Below are 13710 nucleotides of genomic sequence, written 5' to 3' on the forward strand. Positions count from 1 at the left end.
AAATGACCTCTCTCTATTTACTGTAAAGGGAAACAGATAAGACTTGGAATGATAACTGGGTTTGAATTGTGACTCTGCTACTTACTATAGTATGTGTGACCTTAGGAAAATCATTTAAATGCACTGTCCTGTGTTTTTTTTTTTTAATAAGCAATCTAAAATAAATGTTATCTGAAGTTCCTTCTAGTTATAAAGTTCTCCTATTAGGACAAAAAGTTATTTCTAAAAATGAAAAGAATCTTTTTTATTTTGCTCAATTCCATTTCCTCTATCATTTTGATTTTTAAAGCAAATAAATACAAATAAGAAAAAAAAAGTAGAGGTAGGAAAAAAGGTGTCAGAAAATTTCATAGCAGATGAAAAGAGAATTATAACATCAAGAAAAATTCTTCTAAAAGAGTGGAGATGCACATGAGTAGTGAAGATTCAGATTTTAACCTGAATGACAATATTTATCTTCTGTGCTCTTTGCCTCATTCCAGTACAATTTCCAGACAGTTGTTCTGTTTCTTACATCATCACTTCTTTCTCTTTCCCTTATTCAAACTGGTGCAATTCAGAACATATAATGAGAACTTTCATAGTAATTAAAGCTATTTCCCTATTCAGGTGGGTTTTGAAGAGTTCAATATCAAAGCTAATGACTTGCTAATGGTTCTAATGGTTCTCTCAACAGTGTGAATAACTGCCTGTGATCCTTTGTTTAACTATATCAAACGAAGTCTCTTTAATCTATTAAACACATTGTTTCTCTATATTTTTCTTGTAATTATGTTTTCTCATATGGAGTGCTTGCAGAGTACTCAGTAAAAGAGATTTTTAAGGGAGAGTTCAGAAGTAGGCTAAAAGATGAATACCAGGAGCACTTTTCCCCTTCACTGTAATTTGACAAATGTTTGGCTCAAGAATTTTATTGAAGAAATATGATAAGTCCAAAATTTCCTCTAATGGGCAGCACAAAATAGCTTCATATGGCTAGAACAAAGAATTTTATTTAAAAAAAGGAATCTGTGCATACTGCAAAGTGCTAGTTAAAAGGAAATAGATCAGAAAGCAAGGAGGAAAGAGAGAGGGAAGAAAAGAAAGAGGAAGAAAAAAATTAAATAATAATGAAGCTGCCATATCTTTCACAGTATTTCCTTTTTAAAAAAAGTTTCAATTTCCCTATTGTTATTTACTCTATTGTTGCATTATCCAAGAGATGTCATAAAACCTTGTCATGAAAAGGATGGGGGTGGGGAGAGAAAAGAATTAAAATTATTTGGCAGGGGTCAGAAAGCTAATGAATATCAAAGTGAAGCTAAAGAACCATATATATATATATATATATATATATGTCAAAGTCCATTACATTTACTCCTATGCGATACTGGAAATACTTTTTCTTGTTGAATAAACCAATGAATTAAGTGTATCAAGTGTTAGACTCTCTCTAGATGCTAGGGAGAGAGATTTTTAAAAATCCAGATCATTCTCTGCCCTGACAGAAATTGAAGGTGTACAGTACTGGAAGATCATAAAATTAGAATGAATTTTAGAGACTATCTATTACAATGCCATTATTTTTAAATTTGAAAATATTTATTTAACATTTCTTTTCCCCATTTACATGTAAAACAATTTTGATATTGGTTTTTAAAACTTTGAGTTCCAGATTTCCTGAATTCCTATTTCCCCACCTTACCCCAAAATAAAGATATATGTTCTCTCTAGTTTTTAGAATTGGTAGAGATTATTGATAGAGACTGAATTTATGGAAAATGCTGAGATCATCTAGATAGCAAATACATAAAAAAGAAGGCTGTAGACAGAATCTTAAATAGACCCATATCTAAGAGCAGAGATAGAGATATTGATTCTTTGAAGCATTAATAAGATTTCTCAGAAGAGAATCGCCATGGGATTGTGTGGCCAAAATCTTAAGGAGAAGAGCATACTAAGAAAAGATGCTGAAGTTAACAAAATGTAGACAGGAATTTGCTTGATTTCTTCCTGGCTTCCCTCAGAATCAACACCAGATCAAGCCTGTGAATGCATTTTGGAAGGACAGAAACTACAGATATTTGGAATGTAACAAATTTCTAGCAGATGATGTCTTGGAAGGGCTTCAGGAAATATCTGTCTCAGGTATACAAATATCTGTAGAAGGATGTCAGGAAATAACTGTCATAGCAAGGGGAAAAAAGCTATTTTTAAAAAAATTAACATGTTTACTACATCAGAAGATGATATGTGTGAACTATCTTGGTTAGGGTATAGAGGGTGTAGGTATAAGTACAGTTGACTGTACTGTAATGTAATGATATATAAAGGAAACTAGGGATGGAAGAGGAACTGGGAAGAAGAGGAAAAAAGGGAGATAAAATGGGATATATTACCTATTGTGAAGGAGCAAAAAATAACTATTATGCTTGAGAGAAAGAAGGGATGGGGGTGACCATTGCTTGAACCTTAGTCTCATCAGATTTGGCTCACAGAGGTGATATTATACATATTTAGTTTGGTATACAAACTTCTCTCCCCCAATAGGAAGGTAAGAGAGGAAAGAAAAGAAAAAAAAGGGGGGAATTTAACAAAAGGATGAGCAGATGTAGAAAGAGAAAGTGGTAAAAAATAGGGGAGAGATTGAAAAAATGGAGGAAAGATTGAGGGAGGTGGTGTCAGAAGCAAAATACTAGTGAGGGGGAAAAGAAGTAAAGTAGAGACAAAAGTATAACTTTGGGGAAAATAAAATATTGGGAAATACAGAGTCAATATTTTAATTGTGAGTGTGAATAAGAAGTCTCCCATAAAACAGAAGCAGATAGAAGAATAGATTAAAAACTAAAATCCTAAAATATGTTGTTTTCAAGAAATAAATTTGAAGCAGAGAGATGCATAAAGAATAAAGGTAGTGAGCGACAGTCAAGAGGCACAATATAGGGATGCAGTATGGTGTCACCACACTTTGCAAGGAAATTTGGAAGAGGAAACACAAATATTATCTAAAGAAAACTCCTTAGAAAAAAATTCAATAAAATGGAAAAAACAGATAACTGCTTACAAAATAGATTTGAAAAAGAAACCCACTTGTTGAAAAATAGAATTTGTAAAATGAAAAAAAAAATCTATTGAACAAAACAACTCAATTAAACATTCAATTGGCCAAATGCAAAAGGAGATAAAAAGGCTAACTAAAGAAAATTATTACTAACATTAAAATTGAACAAATGGAAGTGAAGGACTCAATGGGACATAAAAATTAGTCAAACAAAACAAAAAAAAAAAAAAGAAAGAAAGAAAGAAAAAAAATGAAGAAAATGCAAACTACCTCATTGGAAAAACAATTGACCTGCAAAAAAAAAAAAAAAAAAAAAAAAAAAAGGTCCAAGAGAGGCAATCTAAAAATTATTGGAAAACATGATGAAAAAAAAAAAACAGCCTAGACATCATATTTCAGGAAATCATCAGGGAAAACTGCTCTGATGTCCTAGAACCAGAGGACAAAATAGCCACCAGTCACCTTCTGAAAGAGACTTTAAAATGAAAACTCCAAGAAAAATCATAGCTGAATTTCAGAATTGTCAGATCAAGGAGAAAATATTGAAAGCAACCAGAAAGAAACAATTTAAATATTGAGATTCACAATCAAAATTCCCCAGGACTGTGCAGCTTTCACTTTAAAGCACTAAAGGGCCAGGAATTGGATATTCTGAAAGACAAAGGAACTTGAATTACAGCCAAGATTCAACTGCACAGCAACACAAAGCATTATCTTTTAGGGAAAAAGATAGACATTGAATCAGACAGGTGAATTTCATTTATTTGTGATGAAAATGAAAACTGAACAGAAAATTTGATCTTCAGATACAGAATTCAAGGTTTAATAAAGTAAAATGTAAAAAGGTAAAAAAAAAAGAAAAAATGTTTATTTTAAAAGTTTAAAAGTTTACATTTACAATATGTCTCTTATGGTTATTATTTGATTTTATTGTGATGATAAAAAAGGAACTAGATGTGAAAAAGGGATTTTACTGGATAAGGAAGAAAATGGATATAAAAGGGAATAAATTTCATCTCATGAAGAGGCAAAAAATGGAATATTACTACAATTGGGGTAAAGAAGGGAAGAAGATGGGCATTGTGTGAATCTTACTCTCATTAGATTTGGCTCAACAAGAGAATATCAGCTATATTTACCTTTATAGAGAAACTTGTTTCACCTTATAGGGAAGTAGGAGAGAATAGGGGAAAGGAAATCAGGAATCTAATAGAATGGAGAACAGAAGTAGAAGGGGAGAAAGATAAGAGAAATGGAGGGGCTTTAAAGTAGGAGGGCTATTTGAGGGAGATAGTGGTCACAAGCAAAACCTTGGGGAAAAGGGAAAGGAGGAAAGAAAAAAGAAAAGTATAACTTGGTTATATATACTTATATGGTGGAAAATTCAGAGTTAGTAATTTTAGCTGTGAATGTTAATGGGATGAACTGACCCCCCCAGAATGGAATCCAATAGCAGACAGGATTAAAAGCCAGAATTCTGTTGTTTACAAGAAAAACATTTAAAGCAGAATGATACATAGAAAATAATGGTAAAAGGTTGGAACAGAGTCTATCATGCTTCAAATATCATATGAAACCATTTCTTAGGCCTTTCTGAATCCACACTGATTCTTGAATAGATGCCCATCATCTATATATGGGATAAGTTTATTAAGGAGAATTCTAGGAAGAGTCTTGAAAATAATGACTAAGAAAGAAACTCCTTCCCATGATTGTCACAGGACAATCTACTTCTTTTTCCTTTATAGAGATGGCCAAATCAGGTACCTTTTATCTCTTTGGAGACAAACTCCTTTTGCCATATAACCTGGGAAATTTCAGTTAGATTTTGAATGAGCAGTGGAAATGCTGCTTGTAAATATCAGTGGGAATAGAATCAGCACATCACTTTTTATCAGATGAGAATAGCCTACAAACATTGAAAATATTTTCTTCAGTTGAAAGATGGCTAGAGAGGATTGAAACTCCAACATGAGACATATTGTCAAAGGTTTCAGGACTGATTAATGAAGGGCTGTTGAGCATTATGAAGGTGCTCAGCCCACCTCTCCAGGATCACGTCCTTAATAATAATCAGTGTATCTCTACCAGTATGGATAGTTGAGAAGCATCATAGATCTTTGCCCCATAAATACCATTCACGGCATCATAAAATGTTTTGGATTATTACTATTATCATAAAACTGAACACCTTTGCCTTCTTATTGAAATAATGATTTTATTTCTCTAAGCTTCACTTGCACTTTACTTTTCATGCAATTATATATTTTCTTCTTAGAAATGGAGGAATTAGTCTACTGGTACATCCTATGGAGTTCTAGTTTTTCATTTAGCAGTTTCTGAATTTCCCCATTTTCATCAAACCAATCTTGATTTGCAGTGTTCTGACCCAGATGAGTACATGAAGTACTGTATAACAACTCTCTGAAAGGTGCCCTCTATTTCTGCTCCATGGTTGCCCAATATGTGTTGGTTCAGCTTTCCTTCTGAGTTGGAAATGAACTGTTAATAAAAGTGCTCTGATATCTTCACAATAAGTCTTTTGGTAGTTGTCTTTCCTTGGGGCAATTGCTTTTTGTTGAATGGGAATGTTTAGTTTGGAAAGAATAAATCTATGATAACCTCAATACTCTCTGATTCACATACATGTTTTAACCCTCACATCCACTTGCTTTTTCTTTTTCTTTCTTTTTTTTTTTTTTGTTTGTTTTTTGTTTTTGTTTTTGCTGAGTCAATTGGGGTTAAGGGACTTGCCCAGGGTCACATAGCTAAGAAGTGTTAAGTGTCTGAGGCACTCAGATTTGAATTCAGGTTCTCCTGATTTCAGGGTTAGTGCTCTACATACTGTACCATATAGCTGCCCCTCTCTTTTTCTTACAATGACTATATTCTATTAAATGTAAGTGTTGGTTGCAATAGTGCATATATATATATATATGTATATATACATATATATATATATATATATATATATATATGCTTAGTATCAATAATGTGAATCAGAAAACAATATTTTTATACACCAATTCATTAGAAGCAAACCAATAAATAATTGTAATGGGTTTTCCTTATATAATTTCTGTGATGACTGTGTTTAGCACCCAGATTATATTAAAATCAACCAGAGTCAAAATAAGGGAAAATCCTTGATCTTTATTTTTTGCAGAGGTGAAAGGGAATGGCCATACGAAGTGAGAGCAATTGCAACAAGAATCTGGCCAGCAGTGCCTCTGGCTCTCACACTCCACCCACCAAATCCTCTACACAATCTCCTATACAACACATCAGACTTGCACAGAGAGTGGGCGAGGCCATTCTTTCTCCAAGCATATATTAATATTGTCCAATTGCTAATTAGCCTCAAATGCTTTTTACCTCAGACTCAAGAGCTTCAGCCCATTACAAATTTCAGAATGATGAATTTGAAAGGAAACTCAGAGATCACTTAAGCCAACCTCTTCTCTGTGATATACATCTTCACTATAATATTACTAAGAAATTATCACTAATATTCTGCTAAAACACTTATGTTCATCACATCACTATTGAAGCACCCATCCCACTACCATGTACTTTAGTTTTTTAAAGTCATTTTAATCTTGAAGTGAAAGAAACTAGTACTTTCTAGTTCTTAATTGAAGAGTCTTCAATTATTTGTTCTGAAACCCACAAACTTAAAACCACAAAAGGCTTGCATTTTGACATAACATTGATTTGAAATTTCCTTCTCCACTTCATTTTACAGCTAGTAAATATCTGAAGCTGAATTTGAAATTGAGTACTCCTGATTCCAGGCCAAGTCCTCTTTCCATTATACCACTTAGGTGCAAACAGTATGCACATTTAACAAAAATAGGTGTATGAGCTAACATTAGAATTATGTAAATATCCAGGTAAAAATATCTATATCCATCATATTTTGATCAATCTATGTATCTATGTATGCATCCATCATCTATCTGTCGATCTATATGTCTGGAATGTATTCCACAGTTGTTTTCAGTCTGTTAACTGTTTAATAAATTAATTGACAGCATGGATATAAAGATCACATGCTTATCAAATCACTCAAGTATCTTTGACAAGAAAGCCCCAAGTTAAGTCTCAGTGCCTCAAAAAAAAAAAAAAATGCAACTGCTTCGATTCATTTCCAGTCTTCCTATTCCTCAAAGTTTTTGATAAAATCTAAATTTATATATTAAATTAATTATATAATTCCTTTAAGTGCAGAGTACTTTCTCATATTGGTCTTTGTGTACCCCTCTTCACTTTTCACATGGTTTTCAAACTTACTCAATGAAGAACTGCCTATGCAGCTACATTAGTTTCTTCATTAGCTTTTGATCAAAAGAAAAATAATTTTAATGTGTCATCAGAATTTCACTTTTAAAATCACATATCTTTCTTAAAATATTTTCTTCTTTAAATACAGATAATGCAATTGTATCTAATGTCATTATGAATTATTGTTGTTTTTAATCTACTTTGTAATCTAAGATAACAACTCCTTTCCCTGTGGTTCTTATCACTTCCATAATAACTGGGCTATTTTTTCCTCTTGTTGAACAGCCTAATTTTCCTTCCCCTCAAAGAAAATGGTAAAGAAGACACATTTTAGATACCCTACTTTTGGCAAATTAGGATAAAATTTTTAAAAGGCAATCATTAATGGACCTTATGATCACAATGACTGAAAAATATAGTTATTGTTTTAAAAGTATCATTGAATTTATTTCAATATATTATAGTTTCATCGCCAAAATTAGAATATTAGGGAATCATTGAGTTTGAATTCAAGATAGAAGTGAATTAAACTTTGTATTTGCTTCATAGAAGAGTGAAAAACTTTAGGTAGTGTGACATGGTGGTTTTTTTTGGTTGTTGTTGTTTTTGTTCTTTTAACAAAGTAGTCAGTTCTATTAGAAACTATCTTTATTCACAGCAATTTTTAGCTACAAAAAGATTACAAGAAACATTCAATGTCTCCTTTTCTACCTTTGGCATACTGACCTTTCAATTAATGGATTCCTTTCTATATCATATTAACATTTGATTCTTCCTTGTCATATTAAAACACCTTATCATTCAAGGAGGTCAATGTATTCAAATTTATCTTGGTCAGGTGATGTACAAAGGCATTCAGGTAAATATACCTCCTCTTCCATTTCTGGGCCTGAAACATCTTTTGTCTAGAAATATATTATTATCCAAAAGAGCTATTTGGCAATTTATAGTTCGCTTTTTATCTATTCCATTGTTCCCTGGTATTCTTAGAACAGCAAAGGGAACCTTTTAAGGATAATAACATGTCAATTACCTTTAATTATTCTTTAGCTCTTCCCTTTAAAAATCTCTTATTTTAACTACAGTTTCTGTCTAAATGGAACTTTTACTATTTGAAATTCTTAATGGAAACATACTTTCCTAGTTCTTTCAATGTTTGTTTTTATTAAGTGCATTCTGTGTACCTGACATATTTTCCAAAGTGCACGGCTTTTTCCAGAACTTCTTAGTAAACTGGGGGGGCGGGGAGGGGAGGAGGAGAAATACATACACACACACACACACACACACACACACACACACACACAAATGAAGTTGGATATTTGGAAATATTTCTTCTCTATGCTCTTTTGATTTCTATTGCTAACAAGATAGTGCTTTCAATCCATTTAACATTATTTCTATTTTATTAAATAAATTTTAAGAAAACATGCATTTAAGAATTGAATATACAATATACCCATACATATTATTGCCTATATTAAAAGTCCTTTAGTCCAAGGGCATTGGTTTTAAATAGAAATGAGGCTATATAAAAACAATATATGTCTTGCAGAAATCTTTATATTGTTTTGCAAACCATGTGTTAACATCTCCTTATTTTATTATAGTTGTATTTATTTTGTTAAATATTTCTCAATTAAAATTTAATTTGATTTGCCTAGCTCTCTAGACAGTTAAACGCTTTAGGTTATGCATTTGAAACATCTGCTCTGCTGTATATATGGTTACAGAAAAAGGAATCGGACAGAATCAGGAATATAGTGATAGTGCATGTCAAAAGGTGGGATTTGAATCCAAGGCTTTCTGAAAGCTCTATATTGTCTCTTATCAAAAATAACTAACTCTTTTTTGTTGTTTTTTGGATTGCAAAGTGCATTTAAACTTTTTTTTTTAACTGAGCTTCTTAACAACTCTATAAACAAATAACTAGAGGGATCATTATGATGAGGAAATTGGAGCAGAAAGAGTTTTTGTGACATCTATTATCATATGGCTCATAAATATTTGAGGCAAAAATTGAATCCATGTCTTTCTAATTCTATATCAAGCCCTTATCCAAAATGCCAAGTATTTTACACATCTTTAAGTGCTAGAAAAATGCTAGTTCATACACCTGTTTTTATTGTTTGTCATTATTTAAGAGACAATGTTAATGACCTTTCACAGAAACTTGAGAACATTTATATAATATTATACAAAAGGAAGAAAGCAGATGAAAAGGGAAAAAAAAAGCTTTCTTAATGGAATGAAAACAATATTAAAATCAGCTGAATTTAAATTAATTACAAATATCATTATTATTCCCAAGAAGTGATGATTGAAGACACTAGTGCATAGCAGTAATGTGAAGTCAGGGATCTAGGTTTAATTACTAGTCTTGTCATTCTTTACTCATCTATTTGTAGCAAAGTTGTTGAATATATATTTTGGTCTCAGTTTCCTTGTCTTAAAATGAAAGGTTTGGACTACATGACTTCTAGGACAAAATTCAGATCAAGGCATACAATCTTATGACTTTCTTCTAAAGGACTGAATGCTCAGAATCTTACATGCAATATTAAGCATGGGTATACTTTTAGTGAGATTTGATTCAGTGTTTTTCTTTACTGGAATGGAGATTCAGTATGTGTGTCTGTGTGCATGTGTATGTGGGTCAACTATTGGAAAATAAAATTAATTTTTCTTTAAAAGCCATCAATAAAACATTTCCAACAATGAAATAAAACCAAATTACATAATTTCTGGGAATTCAAAATTCCATTTTGAAACTTCTTCTAAAGTCATTTAATATATATTTTAAATCTCTATCTCTATCTATCTATCTATCTATCTACCTATAGTATATATAGTATATACAAGGTCTATTATTTCCTCTTCAGTCTTGTTTGGAATATCTATCACTACAACAATTCTGCCACCCTACATCCTATTGGTTAATTTAGAATTGAATTTTTCAGCAATATTTCAACAATATCTGCAATGCTCTTTATATGTGGAATTTCATTTTCTTTATTCTTCTTTCTCTTTCTCTTTTGTTCTCTTCAATTCCAGTTTTTTAATCCTCAGTCTTTCCACAGGAGTATGATAAGAAAATTCCTGTCTGTTTCTTTATTCAAAATCAATCTTAAAAGCATTTTAGGAGTTATCAAAAATATGTCTAAACAGTTGTTTTCAGAAGCAACAGGCAGATGATTGATAGTTGAGCACCACTAATAAAAGCAATGTTTGTGATTCATTCATATTGTGTGCTAAAAGTAATGTATCACATGCCAAATAATAATAATAATAATTTAAATGAAATGAAAGATTATTTACAAAAATGTAAATTGATTAGATAGTCAAAGAGGAAATAGAATATCTAAATATACATACTTACAAAAAGAAATTAAATCTTCTATAAATGAATCTTCTTAAGAAAAAAAAATGTAAGGACCAAATGAATTAACAAGTAAATTCTATCAAACATTTAAAGATCAACAAATTCCAATATTAAATAAATAAATTGGAATATTAGGGGAAAAAAGGATGTTACCTTTTATGCAACAAATAGCATACTGATTCCTAAGCCAGGAAAAGTAAAAACACAGAAAGTAATTTTTAGAATAATTTTATTAATGAATATGAATGCAAAAAGCCTAAATAAAATTCTAGATACAATCTCCTAACAATATTTTATAAAAAGTATACATAATGACCAAGTGGGATATTACCAGAAATTCAGGGATGGTTTAATATAAAGAAAGCTATTAAAATAATTAATTATACCAATAATAAAAAATTTTAAAAAATGATTATATCAATAGATGTAGAAAAAAATGTTTGATAAATTACAGCACTCATTTCTTCTTTAAAAAAAAAAAGCTTGAAATGAAGGTAAAATGAATATCTCCTTAAACTGATAAAAAAAGCTTTTTAAAAACAATCAATAAGCATCATTTGTAATGAGGATAAGTTAGAGGCCTTCCCAATAAGATCTGGTATGAAACAAAGATTTCTATTGCATCAAATATTATTGAGAATTGTATTGGAAATCCTAGCACTAGCAAGAAGAGAAGAAAAGCAAATATAAAGTATCAGACTAGAGAATGAGTAATAAAACTGTCTCTTTTGCAGGTAATATGATGGTATGCCTACAAAATCCCACACAAAACTAAAGTTATTTGAAACAATAATTTTAGCAAGTAACAGTATATAAAGTAAATTCAAATAGTTTTCTCATATATCACAAAAAGAGAAAGTAAGAGATACCCTTTTTAATATAGTTTTAGAAAGCATAAAATATCTGGAAATAAATCTTCCAAATCAAACCCAGGAATTGGTTAAAAAAAACTATTAAACTATTTAAAAAATAAACCTTTTTTTGTACAAATAAAATCAAATTCAAATAACTGGAGAAATATTAATGGTCCATGGGCATGCAGGTCCAATATAATAAAATAACAATTTTATCTATACCAATTTATATATTCAACATCATCCAGTCAAATTATCAAAATCCATTTTACTGAATTAGGAAAAAATAGCAAAATTCGTTTAGAAGAACAAAAGTGGAGTATTAAGAGAACTAATGAAAAAATGTTTTAAAAAATTATGAGTACTGTATCTTAAACTACATATTAAGATTATAGTTATCAAACTGATCTGGTACTGGCTAAAATTTTAAAAATTAGATCCATGGGACAGAGACTACATATTGTTTACACCAGTAAAAAAAAAAAAAAAAAGTATTTTAACTTTTTCGACAAGTATAAAGACTTAAGATTTGGAGATGGTTACTATTTTTAAAAAAACCCATATAAACTGGGAAACAAAAGAAACTGCAAGCCCCCAAAAGGGAATATGAATAAACCAGAGTAATATCACAGTTAATATCCATTATAAATGCTTTTTATTGCTTGAAAATAATCTTTCTAGGTGAAATAATGTTTTTTTTCCCCTGACATTCAAAATCCAGTTGGAAAGAGTGACACACACACACACACACACACACACATATATATATATATATATATATATTAAATAAAGAAAGGAGAAAAGGCAGGAGTTTGGGCAAATGTTTGGGGGGAAATCCTAAAAAAAGATAGGAAATGAGGAATTCCTGGTCTTAGAGTCCAGGTCTTTTCATACAGAAATCAGTCTGACAATGCAGTAAAATAAGAGGATGTAAAACAGAGTATGTCATACCCATAACCAATAACTAGATGAAGTCTGAATATAAGAATGCCTCTTGAAGATCCACAAACCATCAAATATCTCTGGTATAAGCTTAATTGTTTTTAGAGTTTCTGTTTTTCTCTACATCTAATTAGATATATTCATGGTTACCTCCCAAAAATTGTTGGTATGTTGAGCTGAGTCCTCATACATTTTACTGGTTACCTGAATAATTTTTTAGTGGGCAGGGATCAAGCAAATCAAGGTGTACATGCAACAATGGTGCCAGAACAACTGAAGGTCAATAAGACTTTAACATCTTTATCAGAGATTAGTATCTTAAAGAGTTCTAATGCTACAGGACAAGCATAAGCAATGGGGATTTGAACAACAGTCATCAAAAAAAAAAAAATCAATAAACAATAAAATGAAATAAAAGACCAAAAAAGTGCAATAATGATCAGATAACACTGTAAACTAGGTTCAGTCAATGAGCATGTTTAATTTTAAGTTCCTGATTGTCTAATCTTTGGAAATGTCTTTTCTTAGGCAGTTTGAAAAGTATTATGTCCTCAGGATTACCACTTCTCAGGTTTTGAGTAACTTAAAGAGATTCCTTAGGCATCCCTGCTAAAATCCTTTCCATACAGATCTCAGTACAGTTCAATTGTAATAATAAAATTTATGTTTTTAATAATTATTTTGTGTTGTGCAATCTCAAGCCTTATAATTCTGATCTTATTAATAAGAGAACTCTAAAGAAGATATCATATTAATGGCCCATCGTTCACCTGAAGCTTTAGAGAATTTAAGTTACAAAGACTCCATGTTGTTTGCATCTTTATCTTTATGTTTGTTTACTTATCCATACCTAATATAAGCATTGTTAACAATAAACTAAATTATGGATTTAGTAATATAAGGTTACTTACATTGTAATATGTACAAATATAAACTACATATTGCAAAGTACCACGGAAAGTAGTACTCTTAAACCATTCTGAATTACATATATATTAATTTGATCTTGTTTTCTCAAAATTTTTATTCAATTGTTTACTTTACAATTTTTATGTTAACTGTCAATTATTTTAGAACTCCAAATCTAAAAACTATTAAATTTAAATTCTGATTTAATTCAATTAATCAATGCCTTCTTCAGAAGCAGTGAAAGATAAGGATTATTTCCTCACATAAAAACATGTCATAGCACATTTTTCATGAGAAGA

This window comes from Antechinus flavipes, chromosome 6, assembly GCF_016432865.1.
Source record: "Antechinus flavipes isolate AdamAnt ecotype Samford, QLD, Australia chromosome 6, AdamAnt_v2, whole genome shotgun sequence".
NCBI lineage: Eukaryota > Metazoa > Chordata > Mammalia > Dasyuromorphia > Dasyuridae > Antechinus > Antechinus flavipes.